At 42.3% G+C, this 13039-nt stretch overlaps 1 protein-coding gene and 1 long non-coding RNA gene across 3 annotated transcripts in view; one reads left to right on the top strand and one right to left on the bottom strand.

Moving 5' to 3' along the window:
- The window catches only part of Rnf144b (ring finger protein 144B), a 158118-nt gene that overhangs the window by 85163 nt on the left and 59916 nt on the right, over positions 1-13039 (bottom strand). The window lies entirely within an intron of this gene.
- LOC107149283 lies at positions 7-5244 on the top strand. Its single transcript, XR_007346255.1, has 3 exons — positions 7-955; positions 1491-1586; positions 2868-5244. It is a non-coding gene; the product is annotated as an uncharacterized LOC107149283 (long non-coding RNA).

Genomic DNA, 13039 nt, shown 5'->3' with positions numbered 1-13039 from the left:
ACCGCAGTCCCGCGCCCTGCACCCGGCTCGCCCCGCCTCGGCGCTTGCGCCTCTCCCTCTGCGCACAACCGCACAGGCCACCTCCCCGGCTGCCCAGCTCCGGTCTCCCTCCTCCAGCGGCCCACGCCGGCCTTCCCACCTCCCTGTTTCCGTACAGCACCTCCCGAGCTCATCACAACAGCTGGCACCTGACCTGTCCTTTTGCGCATAACGACAGAATTAGAATGTGGGGACATCAAGGCAGCGAACAGTGTCAGCTCGCCTCCTAAACCGCAGGCACCGGCCTTGAGGAAGCAGTGGTCTGCGAGGGTGTCATGGAGGGGCTCTGTCAACAAGTTATTCAAGAAACACGTGGGAACTTAACCAGCTGTACCCTTAGGTAAAGCTGCCTTCCACGACGTGCCTTCCTCACTCCAAACTCTGGACATTTGTGTGACATACATGTGGGTGACACACCTCCTGGCTTTCCACACCCGCAAAGGTCACCACCTCAGGAACGTTGTAAGTTGGAACAGTCCTTCCTCCTTCATGGTGTCTTTTTGTGCTCACTCAGCAACCTCATTCTACTTTTGTAACCACTGTCAGGACACTTCTTCCTGAAAGGAACTCCCAAGTCTTAGGGGAAGGGATGTGCAGCGCAGTGACCCTGCACAGCAGGCGCCGCTCCAAAGGCCAGGAGCCACCTGCTTCTCAGCTCATGTGGAAGCAAACTTCCAGGTCAAAGCCAAGTGCTGAAGAACCCAGCTAACTACTGTGATGCTAGGACCTGCAGCAGCACCAGCCCACTGGAGCAGGAGAAGGAACAGAGGACTGGGCAGAGGAGAGGGCAGGAGAACACTCCCAAGCCCCCAGCCCCAGCAAGGAATGTCATCAAAGCATATTTGAGCCTGCAAAGTCCTTCGAGCTATTTTAATCCAAACACCTCATTTTAAAGACAAGAAAACTGATGCCCAGGGTGAGTTAAGTGGTTGGCCAAACCAGACCAGAGCTGACACAAGACCTAAATCTTTATTGCATGAGAAAAATTGCATATTAGTGAAAATCACCCCCAAAGGATATCTAATTTCCGATTTAGCAGTGGCTTAGGTTCTAGACAGCTTCCTCAAGAAATTCTCTTGCTATAGTAACCGTTGTTGATGGACAGCAAACAGGAAAGATAAGGTCCCCCTAAGAGGCGGCTTACTCGTTAGTGTTGATGCACATCTTCTGAGCCTTGAACCAAAGTTCAACAGAGTCCACTTTTTAAATTACCACGCAATTAAGTCATCATCGCTTATCTGTAGAATAAAGGTACGAAGTGGCTGCCAATATGAATAAAAACATAGGTTTGACAGTAATCCCACTGGCTGTCATCACAAAAATTTTATATAATTGGATAACTTCACCACAAATTATTCCAACCATGAAAATTTATAAAAATTGCAGTCAGAATTTAATAAAACGAAATGAACACATCCAACACTGCAATATAATGCAAACAACTCTTTCAGATCTGCCTAAGACATCCACAATGTGACTGAATATCATTCCCTTGAGCACTTATTGATCTCCTCCAAGACAAGCTGCTAGTGGGGAGGCAGATACAGGTAAGTTAAACATGGTCCCCATCCTCAAAGACTTCTCAATCCAAGGTAGGAATCAGACAAGTAAATCCATTATCAGAATGCTGTGAGGAGGGATGTGATGGATGGACATAAGCTCCGAGTGCCACGGGAGCAGAGAAGAGTAAATAATGGAAGGGGGTTGATGAAAGGATCAAAGAAGGCTTCTAGGACAAGGTGACTGAAACCCGGTGTCCTTGGGCAGCTGAGTGGGGAAGGCAGACAGGGTGAAGCAGGCAGAGCAAATGGTTAGTGCAAAGTCTTAGACAGATTTAGGTACAGCTTTTCCTAGTTTAGGAAGAACAGTTGCATTCAGAATAGAAGAACAAAGACCTGAATGAATGCAGTGACAATTTTGGTTTGAAAAGGAACAATAGAGAATTCAGAAGCAGAATTGGTAAGATGTGGCATTAATTGGATATGACGGGAGAGAGAGAAAGAGAGAGAGAGAGAGAGAGAAAGAGCCCAGATTGCGACTTCACCAAGAGTGGGAGTTAAGGAGATGCAATAAGCAGGACGATGAGGCTTCACTTTACACCCTGCAGAATCTCAGGGGTCTCTGGAGCACAGGAGAATTCTCCAGCAGGCCACCAGAGAGAGATCTGGTGGAGTGCCTTATGGAAAGTGCCATCATTGAGGTGGTGGTCATGGATGAAATTACTTAGAGGATAAGTCACCCACAAAATGTAGCATCCTGTAGAGGGAAGCAGAGGCTTTGGACCTAGACAAACTCTACTGCCCACTGGTTATTATATAACCTTCAGTAAACTGTTAACATAAACTCGTTTTTTTTTCTTCTTCTTTAAAGTAAGAAGAATGGTTTTCATCTTATAGGTTATTGTTAAAGTATATGAGAGTTTGTAAAGTAGCTAGCACAGTCCAGATGGGATAGAAATACCTGTATTGTACAAGTATTGGAAGTGGGGCAAAAAATGTCACATCCTGGGGTTGTGCAGTACACAACCTGCTCAGCTGTACATTGTGGTCCTAGCCTGATACACAATAGAACTCAATCAATCATATTCTGTTGAGAGCCACAGTTTAGTCGGAATGAGGCCTGGCATTTTGCTAGAGGGAATGGTTGAAAGGTGACCCTGCTCTGGGAATAGGGCGGCTCTAGGATTAGGGCGGATCCTGCTAGGAATAGGGCAGCTCCAGGAGAACTCTCGAAAGGTCCCTTACAAACTTAAATTCTCTCTACGACTTAGGTAACTGATACTCTTCTTCTCCCACCTTCTCCTCCACCCCACCTTCCTCTTCCCACAGAAGAGTGAATCACCAGATCCTCATTGAACTCAGAGCTGGACGGAACTAACAAATACCATCTGAATAGATCAGAGAATCAGAAGTTAAGGCACAGAAGCCAGGGTTGGAGGACAGTAGGGAGGGGTCCAGAAACCGCTTGAGGCGGGGCTGCAGGTGCCAGGCATTGGGGGAGCCCGTCTCATGTTATATGAGAAAAAAAAATCCCCTTATGCTGAAAAAGTCCACTTTCCTTCCAGATTTACTGCTAGTCACGGGAAGTCCTCCCTCCACGGCCTCCATAACATAGGTCTCAAGGGAGCAGGCTGCTGTTTTAATGTGTTTTCCAGGCACACGTCATAGTGGGGCCCTCATAAGGCACACCTTGGGGACTTTTCCAGTGTAGCAACAACCACAAACTGCATGTGACAATGTTCACATTTCCAGCAAAATGGGGTCACAAAGAGAAGTCTGTCTTACAAACCAGGTTCCAGACGCAGATCCTCCTCAATTCCCTGGAGGTGAATCCTGTTCAGATCACATACAGGATGGCCTGCTCAAAGAAGCAGTCACCACCAGATGCAGTGTGTCTTTGCAAGGAGCGTTCTTCCAAGGGCCTCACAACAACTCCTGAACTCTGATTGTGCCCAACCACAGAACTATACTCACCTCATGAAAGCCACTATGTCCCTAGTTGCAAGTAATGATCTCATAAGGAGTGAAGAAAATAATTCACTGTCTAGGGCCTTCTCTAGTCAGACCACAGGCCTGAGGAGCCGTTTCTCTGCTCCTCAACTGTGGCACCTGGGGTATTCTAATGATTAATTCCTGTATCTCTTTCAGTCATCTTTGAAAAGGGTGTTGGAATTGTTTGGTTAGCTTTCTACTAACACCAGCCCCTCACTCACTGCTGTACCAAAGTTAACAGCCCTGGTGTCTACTAAATGTTTTCCTTTGGGCTCATTTAATCATATATCGTGCACACAGACACACACACACCCTCACGCACACACACAGCATCTTAGCTTAACTCTGTGAATCGCCTCTTCTTCTTCTTTGTCCAAATTTTGCTTTAAAATAGTTGATATTTTTCTCATCAGTTCATAAGAGTTCTTTGTAGCTTTTAGTTATTAACACTTTTCCTGCAATGTATTTTACAGATACTTTTTTCAGAAATAGCTGGTTTCTACTGATTTGTGTTACTTTTCCATGCAATGGTTTTTGATTACATAAGCAAGGATACAGGGTTTTCAATATGTTTTAAAAATATCCTTCAGGATACATTTCATAGTTAATAAATTTGAAATTGGTGACAGTTGACTCTTTTCTGTAGACCATAATAATTTTGATTAAGAAAATACTTTCTTCAGTACTCAAATACCTACCAGATTCAGGAAAAATTCCAAGTGAAATATAGTCTTCATTTTCCTGTTTTGATATTACAGTATGTAAAGTTATTTTCAAAAATATTATCTTTTGCTTATGATACCTTTTCTTGAAGAAAAATTATGACAACGAAACTCATCAAACAAATTGTGTCTATTTATAGTTCTGGTTACTGTTTAACCAAATTTAGATACCTAGAAATCACAGGCCTTCTAAAGTTCAGTATACTTTGAATTCTGCTAAAAATTATAAATATATCCTGTTAAAAACAGTAGTTTCATGAAAAGATTCTTACAAGTCCCAATATTCCACGTACAATTATAAAACTTCCAAATGAAAGCCTGTGTGCTGTGTTTGAGTTCTTATTATCTAATCTGCTCAGGTTCTACATTGTATTTATAAGGATAAACTCTGGCTGGGGATATAGCTCAGTTGGTAGAGTGCTTGCCTTGCATGCATAAGGCCATGGGTTCAATCCCCAGCACCAAAATAATGATCAGTAAGGATAAGTTCTAGTTCCCTCCTGTTTGCAAGCTTAATTTTCCATTAGTGCAATTTGTAAAATTTCAAAAGGTGACTATTTTGCCTACTTATCTTAATTAAAAATTTCCAACAAAATACAACCAAAACTTTCTTTGCAAAAAGAAAAAATCCATATTATAGTAGGCACAGACTTACACGGTAGCTCTTCAAAGATTCAAAACATTCCTAAAATCAGATTGATAATGGTCTGCAAAGAGGAAAAAAACATGTATTACCTCCTGAAGGATGCTTTATATGCAACATTGGTTTCGTCACAAAAAAATTGTAATTCAACTACTTAGCATATACAGAAAAATACTGATGAATTTTGGCAACTATTTTTATTGCAGTAGAATATTTCTATTGCAATGGGTTACATATGTCATTTTCTGCTCCATGGATTTCTTTCATAAGCAATTCCATTGTTTATATTCTGACACAAAATACTTATTTGCATGTTCACAGAAAAAATAAATAATTTTCAGTGATTGCCCGAGGCTGGATGGAAAGGTGGGTGTTGACTGCAAAGGGACACCAGATCACATGCAGGGAAACAAAGTGTTCTACACTGCATGGTAGTGATGGTTACCCAGCTGCATAACCACTAACGCCCAACAAGCTATAAACTTAAAATGGGTGACATTTCTGATATGCAAATTTTACCTTCATGAAGCTGTTTAAAAAAATAAATTTTAGTTTTGATGATAAACTTTGAGACCAAATTTACATTCGAATTCACAGTGATATAAGTATTTAAACTGCAGTAGAATGATTTTTCTAAACACCTAACTTTGTTAAATTAGATGAAAATCAACCTTTCAAGTAATAAACCAGTCTTCTATTTGAAGCATCTGGTAATCTTAGTGTAAAACAGCGTGATTTAAAACTGTATATAAATTGCTCTTCTACTAGTGGAGTCATCCACATTAACTTTAAATTCACTTTTCGCACATGCATAAGAAAACATAATACTGATGATGGGTGAAATGCATCTAGGAAAGTCATTTGTTCCAAATGAAGAGTCCTGCTTCCCAGAGTGAACGAAACATGTGACGACCCCTCCTGTGCCTGCATGTGTTGAATCTCTGTCTATGGACAAACTGTTCTTAAGATAATTACACACAGGGCCGGGGCTGGGGCTCATGGTGGAGCACTCACCTGGCACCAGTGAGGCACTGGGTTCGATCCCCAGCACCACATTTTTAAAAAATAAATAAATAAAGATATGGTGTTCAACTATCACTAAAATATATATTAAAAAAATAATTACACACTGAAGAACACACATTGATGCTGTTTCCATAGACTTATGAATTACATATTCACCACCTCCTTCTTTGAGAAACATGAATTTGGCATTTAATTTTTCATTTAAATTGCACTTTTTAAGCACATTCTCTCTGCTGAAAGGGATTACTCCAAAATAATTTCTAAAGTTATGAACCAGTAAATGAATAGTTACAGATTTAGGCCATTCAAAAATGGCAAAGGCACTGCCCCAAGAACATTCAGACTTCCCGCACTTTCAAATGACCTCAGCATGGTCAGCCTGGCAGTTTCCTCCTGTCCCATAGACTGGAATGGGTCTGTGGTCCTGGGCACCACAGTAGGAAGGCATTTCACTTTTCAGCAAGCACCTTGCATTTACAGAATGGTGTCAATTCACTTGCATTGGGAAAGAACTGGGGGAAAACCTGGGCTATTCTCATCGTCTTTCAAATTTAAGCACAAGAAAAATGCACATTTCCAAGAAATGCTCCCTGAAATGTCTCAGAGTGATGCGGCCAGCTAACGTGCCCTACCCTGCCACAGAAGAAATCACAGTAACAATTGCTCATGCTTCATTGTCTTATTGCAAAATGCATTCTGACTTGCAAATCTGGAACCATTACACCTCTAGGTAGAAAACAAGGCAATTAATAATTTTAATAGTCAGATGATTATATCATCTTGGAATTTAATCAAAACAAACTAAAGGCACATGATACTCCTAAATTATGCCCACCAAAAACCAGGTTTCAGTTGTTTAGTACAGCGTCCCGATTCCTCCTCATCATTAGCAACTTGGGCAAACCTGCTGCCCACCACGAACATGGAGGAAAGTCTTTGCCTGACATGTCAAAAAGGCCTTGTGGGATTCCCTGAAACTTTTGGGGAAGTGGAACCAGAACTATCTGAAATACAGGTAACTGCTGAAATGCACAGAGGCTAGAAGATTCTGTCCTCCCATCAGATCACCCTGATGGTCTGAGACTCACACAGGAAGCACGTCTGAGAGGGGAGGTCTTGCCTAAAACCACCAAGGAAAGTCCAGAGTCTTGGGAAAGAGTGGACATATCAACAACGGGACAATTGGAGGCAGAGACTTGTTTCTCAAAGTTTCTTGAGAAAGTTGAGGATCACAAAGTGGAGGCTTCCTCAGCTCTGGTGTGACTACAAAGCTGTTGAGTCCTCAGAGGGTGCCAGGCCTGGGGCCTGGGACTAAGCATTTTTTTAATCCACCACAAGTCCCCTTTTTAAAACTTAATTTTATTTTTTTAGTTGTTGATAGAATTTTATTTTTATTTATTTATATGCAGTGCTGAGAATCGAACCCAGTGCCTCACACATGCTAGGCAAGTGCTCTACCACTGAGCCACACCCCCAGGCCCCTTAGGGCATTTTATAGATATCATCTCCTTTGATCTTCATGAAGTCAGCATTAGAGAAAGTAATCTAGGCTTATCTACTTATGAATTATGAGTATCCCATCTTTAAGTGGTTAGCAACTGATGGACCAGGAACGCTTCATTAAAATACAGCTTCAGCTATAAAGTTGTCCCATGACATGAGACCTGGTTAATCACTTAGGTTAAACTGAGATTCCAGTATTTTTGTTTCTAAGTCAGGAATAATGTCCTTGAACCTTTTAAGATTTTAGTTTGTGATTTTAGCAAACATTTGTTTCATACAAAGACTGATATACCCATCCATTTCCTTTGAAGTAATTATTACATAAAAATAAATATTTAAGTTCTTCTAATCTAAGTTCTTCTAATCAATTCATGAGGATGAAATCCAGTCCCACACCTGGCTTTTTATACTATTGATCAGTGCAGTACAGAGGTAAATTCTGGCTAATAACCTAAATAATTATTTTTACTGGCACAAAATTCAAATTAACATAGAACCTGCCTTCCTTTTTAGAGCCATTTTTCTTTCAGCCTTTTCCACTTTGCATTGAAGTTCCAGTCATACTTCACTATTTATAAGTACCTGAAATTCCTTATTCACAATTCCTCAATTTTCCATTTACCAAGGTCATTCTTCCCACCCCTCTCATCTGGCTAATAGCTCCTCCTCCAAGAAAAGGTCATTCCAGGCCTATCTTTTCTGGGGTACTTCCACCACCTCCCTTTCCCTCCCCCATATAGTTAGATACCCTCTCTTAGTGCAGCACTCTTATCCTCATTGCTTCATTTGAAAAACATTCATGAAGCTCCTATTATCTACCAGGTCCTCTATCAGGTGCTACGAACACAAAGATAAACAAAACAGAACTTTCAGGTGGTGGAGGGAAAGACACAGGTTGGACACGGTAACTGGGCAGAGCATGCCATGTCCCTCTGGGATCCAGGAAGACAGGCAGCTTTTTGAGCCCAGCCCTCCAGAATCTGGAGAATTTAACAGAGCATGGGAAGACAAGGGGCAGGAGGAAGAGAGTATTCTGGGCAAAAGAAATCGAAAGCAAAGTCAGCAATGGCAGAAAGAACTGAGGGGAAAAAACATGATGAAATTTTAGAACTACCAATTTTAAGCTTTTCAAGCTCTAATAAAAGCAAAAAAGCAAACAAGGAAAGTCAACCCTAACTTTATTCCTACATGTATATTAATACCCTATGCTTTCCCTGGGCACAGTCGCACGCACCTGTAATCCCAGCAGCTCGGGAGGTAGGACAGGAGGACCGTGAGTTCAAAGCCAAACTCGGCAAAAGCAAGGTGCTAAGAAACTCAGTGAGACTCTGTCTCTAAATAAAATACAAAATAGGGCTGGGGATGTGACTCAGTGGTCAAGTGCCCCTGGGTTCAATACCCAGTACCTCACCCCCCCCCCCCAAAAAAAATCCAATGCTTTCTTAAACCCAAGGGGGGTCATTAGGTGATGCATTAACACTACATACAACTGTCAGCTTTTATCTAGAGACCAGACAGGTATTTTACAACTCCTCTGATAAGCATTGTGAATGCACAGTTCAGTCATGTCAGACATAACACAGCCGACAGAGAAGAGGCTTCAGAGGAAAGACTTGTTCACCACCCCAGGTGAGGGTGAATAAGTCCAAGCAAATGACAGAAACTTTGGTGCAAACCTCCCAGACAATTCTGCTGGGATTCGGAGAGGCTTATCAAACCTCTTTCTTCTTTCCATGTGACCCAAGGCACACACAAAGGCTGAAGCTCTCTCCCTGTGGTTACTTTGAAAATCATCATCCCAAATGTTATCCTCTTTTGGTGGAAGCAATCCATGTGTTGAGGAACAGAGATAAAATTTTCCAAAGTCAGCAATGTCATTACAAAGTGTTACTTAATCCTGGAAAAAAAAAAATGTTCCAATCTTTGCCTCCTAAAATTTTTACACATATTTGTATAAGACCTTGGTCAACCGAGGTCACGGGACTTACCTAAAACTATCAAAATTGGGAAGAGAGAGAGAAATAGAAATCAGATAACATCATAATGGAGTAACTTTGGATGGCCACCTGCCAATTTATGTAGACTGTTCAATAGCTCAGAGTGCTCCTGATGTTCCTGCTTCCATTTCTTAACAGAAAGCCTGACTGCAAAAAATACCTCCAAATGAGCAGGATGAGACAGAGTGACCCCACAACATGCCCTGAATTGGACTATAGTGCATCTTATGCTCTATTAAAAAATCAAATGGAGGGGCCAGGAGCATGGCCTGGTGGTAGAGTGTGTGCTTTGCAGGCACAAGGCCCTGGGTTCAATCCCTAGTGTCACACTAAAACGAAAAAGCCATCTGAGTGACCCAAGAAAAAAAGAAAAGAAAAAAAATCAAATCAAATCAAATGGAGGGTGTAATCACAAAGAAGAGAACACAATAAGCCCTTTGCAGCAAGGATCGAATAAAAGGCATTTGAGCACAATACATATGGTTCAGAATAAGTAAATCCTTAAGTAGATTAATTGCTTCTTGCTCATCAACTATTTTGCTGTAGAAGAAGAATAGCTCTAATCTACGAAAATTAATAGAAATCTATGTAAATCTAGTCACATGTGTTGAGGTTTTAGTGTCTCACTTTACAGGTGAGGAAAGAAAGCATAGAAAGACACAGTGACTATCTGGGGGTCACACACGGTCATCAGCACATAACAAGCACCAAGGACCAAGTCAAAGGTTTCTAGCCAGAGCACCTTCACTTCCCAAAACATGTCACAGGTGACATCAAAACTCACACTTCCCTTTTTATGTCAGGAGTTTTGTTGTTGTTTTGAAAGAGGACAAAAATAGAAGGTAGATAGAAAACTTTTAATTATAAATTCTATTTTTAAACACCTACTGAGGGCAAAAGACCAGGTGTTCTGCCAAAACAAATTAGACAATATTCTTTTTTTTTTTTTTTTTTTTTTTGGCAGTGCTGGGGATTAACCCAGGGCCTCACTCTTGTGGTAGACAAGTGCTCTATCACTGAGTGCTATATCTCAGTTCTAGACAAATTATTATACTAGCAGAGTTCCAACCTTGACCCAGAAGAAAAAATGAAACATAGGTTGAGAGGAGAGGCCAGCAATCCTGAGGACAGTGAATTCCCAACATTGTCCTCCTGTAAGAGAGAGAGGCGAGTGCCCGTGTGAGGAAACAGTCAGAGGATGACTCAAAGACTATTTCAGTACCAGATCTTCTTTCAACCTTGTTGTCCATCTGCTTGCTGAGAATGTGAAACTGTCTGATTCCAAGTTGGAGAAGGAGAGGAAATCATCTGCTAAAGCCACAGGCGCAGGACCCGCAAAGGCACGCTGCCATCACCACGTGCAGTAGGATCCTGGCTCACACCTTGTGGCTGCCTGGCTGGACTTCACGCAGTCATGGTGAGTCCAAGGGGGTGAGTTCAGGGACCCAGCAAGACAAAGGAGAAATGCTGTCAATTCGTTCTTCATGTACTTACTGCAGGCTAATCAAGGGGAAAGAACAGCTCAAAGAACCGCATACAAGAAAGAAGAGTCAATAAGTATTTTAGAGGCAGACGTTGGCTAATTAATGACGATACCTACTTGTCCAGAAGTGCAGCCAGCCAGCCCTTCCTCCCTACTCCTCTTCCCTAGCCTGGTCTGCCCTTCCCACAGGAATCACTGAGGACACCAAAGGCACCTCCTTCCACTGGACCTACCCTTCTTTTATACCACCCTGCACCTTTCAATACCCACACCCATCATCCCCACATACCTGCGTGGTTTCCCCTGCCTCCTTAAGGAGGCAGAAAATTGAGATTCCAGAAACACTAAACTTCAGAGAAGCTCTGGTGAACAAGGATTCAGGAAGCTAATGAGTTCAGAGCCACGGACAAGAAGAGTTCTAACTCTACATTTAAGGGTAAGAAAAACCTCAAGGCCACAATTAGCATTTCAGCTACGTTATAGGCCAAATGATCATTCATAGTTTGGCTAGAAACTTAACTAGCAAGGATAATGTTGTTTCCATAGCAAGATGAATTCCATGTTCTAAACAACTGGTCTGCAAACAAACCTCTGGAACACTAAATATTCATAAATTTGGGCCACCAATAAAACATGTAACAATATATTTTTTACCTCTGAGTTTCTTTTCCCTAACAGCTGAAGGAGAAAACAGAAAGTACCCATGTGTGCAACAGGGCACTGAGATCTGATCTCCTTCCCCAGGAGCTACTTCAGTTGACAGTGAAGTTGGTGACTACCACTTGCTCCTAAGACCTCGGGGTCAATTTATTCTTCCCAATGTGTCCAAAAAGAGTAACTGGACCCACCTCTGGATAAGTGGGGACTTTGGGGAAAGGCCTTTAAACATTATAAGGAGGCGGAAGAGACAACAGGTGTGGGGAGGGTTTAATTCACTTTCTGTTGGCCAAGAAAGTAAGTAGAGCTATTGCTACTGCAGCTCAAGAGACAAGTCAAGCTCCAAAGGAAGTTGGTGATTTCTTCTGAACAGGTTCTCTAACTGTACTCGTGTGTGAGCACATATGTGCACACACAAGTGCATGAACAGAGACACTTGGGATAAGGAATGAGTTAGAATAAAAACGATAATGCCCTTCAAAAGAGGAAAATCATTAACACAATAACATATTGGCCAAGCCTGTCCTAGTATTATTTTCTCTTCAAAGAAGTATAAGAAGCCAGGCACAGTGGTGCACCCCTATAATCCCAGTATCCTGGGAGGCTGAGGCAGGAGGATCACAAGTTCAAAGCCAGTCTCAGCAAAAGTGAGATGCTAAGCAACTCAGTGAGACCCTGTCTCTAAACAAAATACAAAATAAGGGCTGGGGATGTGGCTCAGTGCTTGAGTGCCCCTGGGTTTAATCCCCAGTACCAAAAAAAAAGAGCCATAAGAAGGATCAGACCCGGAGGGAAACTTGGACTTCCCTGTGGAACAGTACCCAAAGTGGTGGCAGCCAAACTAGATGAGCGAGAAAAGGCCAAAGTCAGACTTGCAGACCAGGAAAGGAAGGTGCCTCAAATCCCGTGGCGGCTGCACCTGGGTGAGGTCATCCATCCCCTTGGCTACAGCTGATTGCACCAGGATGAATGTCTGACTGAAGCAGAGCCGGTCGATTTTCTCTATCAGGAGTTTGGCATTGGGATTTGGGGACGGCTAACACGTGGGCCTGGTCAGAGCTGCGCAGCAGCCATGTTGCATAACCTACAGAAGCCAAAGAGGGAACAAGAACAGATGTGCAAGGAGGAGGTGAGATAAGAGAGAATGAGGATTACGGCTTTCCCATCCTCAGTTCCAGTTCCTTCTGGAAGCCATCTGCATTCTGCATTTCAAGACATCCCCGCTCCTTACAATATATTTTCTTTTTTGTTAAAGCTAGCTTGAATTTAATTTAGTTATGTAAGACTAGAAGCTCTTTAATTAAACCATAAAGTAAGCTCTTTGATTACCATAAAGTAAGTCACTCTATGAAACTCTATGAAAGTGAACTGTATGAAAAGAGTATAGGGCCGGGGGTGTAGCTCAGTTGGTAAAGAGCTTGCCTTGCATGCACAAGGCCCTGGGTTCAATCCCCAGCACCACAAAAATATAGTATAGA

This window comes from Marmota marmota, unplaced genomic scaffold (assembly GCF_001458135.2).
Source record: "Marmota marmota marmota unplaced genomic scaffold, marMar, whole genome shotgun sequence".
Classification (NCBI taxonomy): domain Eukaryota; kingdom Metazoa; phylum Chordata; class Mammalia; order Rodentia; family Sciuridae; genus Marmota; species Marmota marmota.
The sequence above is the reverse complement of the archived record's forward strand: the minus strand, read 5'-3'. Positions and strand labels throughout refer to the sequence as shown.